Source organism: Ranitomeya variabilis, chromosome 7 (genome assembly GCF_051348905.1).
Source record: "Ranitomeya variabilis isolate aRanVar5 chromosome 7, aRanVar5.hap1, whole genome shotgun sequence".
Lineage (NCBI taxonomy): Eukaryota > Metazoa > Chordata > Amphibia > Anura > Dendrobatidae > Ranitomeya > Ranitomeya variabilis.
The window spans coordinates 182,880,241-182,886,008 of NC_135238.1; positions in this window are offsets into that span (position 1 = coordinate 182,880,241).

Consider the following 5,768-nt stretch of genomic DNA (forward strand, 5'->3'; position numbering starts at 1 on the left):
AACCACAAGTCGCAGTGACACGCTTTTGGTGTCTTTATAAAGGGCAGACCCTGGGCTTTCTTCCACGAAAATAACTTGTGCGCAGGACCTACGACCGCCTAGCGGTGACCCCCAGAGTTTTGGCATGTTTTTTCTCATAGACATGCATTGGGAGCGATTTGATGGGGGGTCCCTGTTTGGGGCCAATATCTCTGGAATCCCAAATCTCAGCCGGTCGAGGGGGGTCTTAACATTTGTGGGAGAGACTGTGCTCCCACCACCTGAAATATCAAGTGCCTATGTCAGTCAACCACGGAGAAATAAGCGTATGTCTCCCTATGAGGAATCCCATTCATTTAGGACTTTGGAATATTTTTACCACTCGCAGAGTGAGATCCGGGTAAGAAACGGCTAGGTCCCACGTTTCTTACCCAAAAAACAGCCGTGTCATTTTCATTGAAGGGGAGCTCACGATCCTGGCCTCGTTTCTCCGGAACCACAAGTCGCAGCGATGCGCTTTTGGTGTCTTTATAAAGGGCAGACCCTGGGCTTTCTTCCACGAAAATAACTTGTGCGCAGGACCTACGACCGCCGAGCGGTGACCCCCAGAGTTTTGGCATGTTTTTTCTCATAGACATGTATTGGGAGCGATTTGATGGGGGGTCCCTGTTTGGGGCCAATATCTCTGGAATCCCAAGTCTCAGCCGGTCGAGGGGGGTCTTAACATTTGTGGGAGAGTCTGTGCTCCCACCACCTGAAATATCTAGTGCCTATGTCAGTCAACCACGGAGATATAAGCGTTTATCTCCCTATGAGGAATCCCATTCATTTAGGACTTTGAAATATTTTTACCACTTGCAGAGTTAGATCCAGGTAAGAAACGGCTAGGTCCCACGTTTCTTACCCAGAAAATGACATTTTCTTTGTAGGGGGGAGTTCACGGTCCCGGCCTCATTTCTCCGGAACCACAAGTCGCAGCGATGCGCTTTTGGTGTCTTTTTAAAGGGCAGACCCTGGGCTTTCTTCCACAAGAAAGAACTTGTGCGCAGGACCTACGTCCGCCGAGCGGTGACCCCCAGAGTTTTGGCATGTTTTTTCTCATAGACATGCATTGGGAGCGATTTGATGGGGGGTCCCTGTTTGGGGCCAATATCTCTGGAATCCCAAGTCTCAGCCGGTCGAGGGGGTCTTAACATTTGTGGGAGAGTCTGTGCTCCCACCACCTGAAATATCTAGTGCCTATGTCAGTCAACCACGGAGATATAAGCGTTTATCTCCCTATGAGGAATGCCATTCATTTAGGACTTTGAAATATTTTTACCACTCGCAGAGTGAGATCCGGGTAAGAAACGGCTAGGTCCCACGTTTCTTACCCAAAAAACAGCCGTGTTATTTTCATTGAAGGGGAGCTCACGATCCAGGCCTCGTTTCTCCGGAACCACAAGTCGCAGCGACGCGTTTTTGGTGTCTTTATAAAGGGCAGACCCTGGGCTTTCTTCCTCAAAAATAACTTGTGCGCAGGACCTACGACCGCCGAGCGGTGACCCCCAGAGTTTTGACATGTTTTTTCTCATAGACATGCATTGGGAGCGATTTGGTGGGGGGGGGGGGGGTTTCCCTGTTTGGGGCCAATGTCTCTGGATTCCCAAGTCTCAGCCGGTCGAGGGGGTCTTAACATTTGTGGGAGAGTCTGTGCTCCCACCACTTCAAATATCTAGTGCCTATGTCAGTCAACCACGGGGATATAAGCGCTTGTCTCCCTATGAGGAACCCCAATCATTTAGGACTTTGATTTTTTTTCACCCTCGTTTAAAGCCGAGTAATAAAATGGAATAGGGGGAATGAGATTTCTCTTATTGTTGATAAATGTGTTTTTTTTGCACCTGATTGTGTAAGTTCTATGTTATTACATTGCTATAAAGGTCACGGACCACTTTTAACGTACTGAAATTGAGAAAATTAGATGTGCATGGCCCCTGAATTCCTTAGCCTAGGCATTGTCACTGATAGACGGTGTGCCTGGTAAAGGTGAGGTGGATTTTTAGTCTGGTGCTGAATCTGGCCAGGATGCAAATTGCAAAGCTGTACAAACAATGGTTTATCTCCAAGAGCAGGCTAAGGCACCATATATCACTATTCTGAAAGCTCCACCTGATGAAGGTGATAGTTTTTGCTTATGTAATCAAGCTTGATAAGGGAACCATGAAGCCAGCATGACTAGTGACCCCAGGTAGACAGTAGACTCCTGTTGACAATGCAGAACCATATTTGATGTAACTTCTTAAATGCCAGCATGATTATATATTTTTGTAAAGCTGTGTATTGGACATCACAATTACATATATCCAGCAATTATGGTAAACTGTGAACCAGGCCGAAAGAAGCAAGGCCATGCTTGTCTCTGTCAGTGGATAATGGGGTGCTGGATTTTGCAGAAATGACCATAATTAAGGCGTTTCCATTGTCCATCTATTGTAGGTGTAAAATGAGCCATATGAAAAGAAATCCCCACTCCTGCCATAACCGTTTTGAGTGGGTGCCACTGGCAGGGACCATCTCCAAGTGGCCCCCTGACAATTATCGCCCAACATCCTATGGGAAACGATGGTCACGCCAGTCCTTTGGTTACAGCTACGCACCCCTCCATCTGGAGCATCTTGGAAGCTGCATGTGCAGTGTAGGGACTTGATCGTACCCTCAAAAATTAGAGAAGGGGTGGCCCTTCTGGGCCCTTTTGACAGATTTTTGAGGATTCCTCTCTAGGCCGCACAGCAAAGCTCTGAAAACACCCTACAATTGCAGCCAGTTTACAACTCCAGTCATTTGGCATTGAATGTGGCACTGTGCTTCCAAGCTAATTAGGTGAACTATTGCTAGGCCCAGCATGTGTCATTTGCACTCCAAAAACACATCACCCCCTCTGCTATGGCGAGCAAAAGTATTTTACTGCACGGACCTCAACCCCGTTTCTAAAAGTGCAAAAAAGTCTCCCCTTCCCCACGAAGCCCCCCTCAGCACTGTCTCTCTGGAATCCCAAATCTCAGCCGGTCGAGGGGGGTCTTAACATTTGTGGGAGAGTCTGTGCTCCCACCACCTGAAATATCTAGTGCCTATGTCAGTCAACCACGGAGATATAAGCGTTTATCTCACTATGAGGAATCCCATTCATTTAGGACTTTGAAATATTTTTACCACTCGCAGAGTTAGATCCGGGTAAGAAACGGCTAGGTCCCACGTTTCTTACCCAGAAAATGACATTTTCTTTGTAGGGGGGAGTTCACGGTCCCGGCCTCGTTTCTCTGGAACCACAAGTCGCAGCGATGCGCTTTTGGTGTCTTTTTAAAGGGCAGACCCTGGGCTTTCTTCCACGAAAAGAACTTGTGCGCAGGACCTACGACCGCCGAGCGGTGACCCCCAGAGTTTTGGCATGTTTTTTCTCATAGACATGCATTGGGAGCGATTTGATGGGGGGTCCCTGTTTGGGGCCAATATCTCTGGAATCCCAAGTCTCAGCCGGTCGAGAGGGGTCTTAACATTTGTGGGAGAGTCTGTGCTCCCACCACCTGAAATATCTAGTGCCTATGTCAGTCAACCACGGAGATATAAGCGTTTATCTCCCTATGAGGAATCCCATTCATTTAGGACTTTGAAATATTTTTACCACTTGCAGAGTTAGATCCGGGTAAGAAACGGCTAGGTCCCACGTTTCTTACCCAGAAAATGACATTTTCTTTGTAGGGGGGAGTTCACGGTCCCGGCCTCGTTTCTCCGGAACCACAAGTCGCAGCGATGCGCTTTTGGTGTCTTTTTAAAGGGCAGACCCTGGGCTTTCTTCCACGAAAAGAACTTGTGCGCAGGACCTACGACCGCCGAGCGGTGACCCCCAGAGTTTTGGCATGTTTTTTCTCATAGACATGCATTGGGAGCGATTTGATGGGGGGTCCCTGTTTGGGGCCAATATCTCTGGAATCCCAAGTCTCAGCCGGTCGAGGGGGGTCTTAACATTTGTGGGAGAGTCTGTGCTCCCACCACCTGAAATATCTAGTGCCTATGTCAGTCAACCACGGAGAAATAAGCGTTTGTCTCCCTATGAGGAATCCCATTAATTTAGGACTTTGAAATATTTTTACCACTCGCAGAGTGAGATCCGGGTAAGAAACGGCTAGGTCCCACGTTTCTTACCCAGAAAATGACATTTTCTTTGTAGGGGGGAGTTCACGGTCAAGGCCTCGTTTCTCCGGAACCACAAGTCGCAGCTATGCGCTTTTGGTGTCTTTTTAAAGGGCAGACCCTGGGCTTTCTTCCACGAAAAGAACTTGTGCGCAGGACCTACGACCGCCGAGCGGTGACCCCCAGAGTTTTGGCATGTTTTTTCTCATAGACATGCATTGGGAGCGATTTGATGGGGGGTCCCTGTTTGGGGCCAATATCTCTGGAATCCCAAGTCTCAGCCGGTCGATAGGGGTCTTAACATTTGTGGGAGAGTCTGTGCTCCCACCACCTGAAATATCTAGTGCCTATGTCAGTCAACCACGGAGATATAAGCGTTTATCTCCCTATGAGGAATCCCATTCATTTAGGACTTTGAAATATTTTTACCACTCGCAGAGTTAGATCCGGGTAAGAAACGGCTAGGCCCCACGTTTCTTACCCAGAAAACGACATTTTCTTTGAAGGGGGGAGTTCACGGTCCCAGCCTCATTTCTCCGGAACCACAAGTCGCAGCGATGAGCTTTTGGTGTCTTTTTAAAGGGCAGACCCTGGGCTTTCTTCCACGAAAAGAACTTGTGCGCAGGACCTACGTCCGCTGAGCGGTGACCCTTGAAGTTTTGGCATCTTTTTTCTCATAGACATGCATTGGGAGCGATTTGATGGGGGGTCCCTGTTTGGGGCCAATATCTCTGGAATCCCAAGTCTCAGCCGGTCGAGGGGGTCTTAACATTTGTGGGAGAGTCTGTGCTCCCACTACCTGAAATATCTAGTGCATATGTCAGTCAACCACAGAGAAATAAGCGTTTGTCTCCCTATGAGGAATCCCATTCATTTAGGACTTTGAAATATTTTTACCACTTGCAGAGTTAGATCCGGGTAAGAAACGGCTAGGTCCCACGTTTCTTACCCAGAAAATGACATTTTCTTTGTAGGGGGGAGTTCACGGTCCCGGCCTCATTTCTCCGGAACCACAAGTCGCAGCGATGCGCTTTTGGTGTCTTTTTAAAGGGCAGACCCTGGGCTTTCTTCCACGAAAAGAACTTGTGCGCAGGACCTACGTCCGCCGAGCGGTGACCCCCAGAGTTTTGGCATGTTTTTTTCTCATAGACATGCATTGGGAGCGATTTGATGGGGGGTCCCTGTTTGGGGCCAATATCTCTGGAATCCCAAGTCTCAGCCGGTCGAGGGGGGTCTTAACATTTGTGGGAGAGTCTGTGCTCCCACCACCTGAAATATCTAGTGCCTATGTCAGTCAACCACGGAGATATAAGCGTTTATCTCCCTATGAGGAATGCCATTCATTTAGGACTTTGAAATATTTTTACCACTCGCAGAGTGAGATCCGGGTAAGAAACGGCTAGGTCCCACGTTTCTTACCCAAAAAACAGCCGTGTCATTTTCATTGAAGGGGAGCTCACGATCCTGGCCTCGTTTCTCCGGAACCACAAGTCGCAGCGACGCGCTTTTGGTGTCTTTATAAAGGGCAGACCCTGGGCTTTCTTCCACGAAAAGAACTTGTGCGCAGGACCTACGACCGCCGAGCGGTGACCCCCAGAGTTTTGGCATGTTTTTTCTCA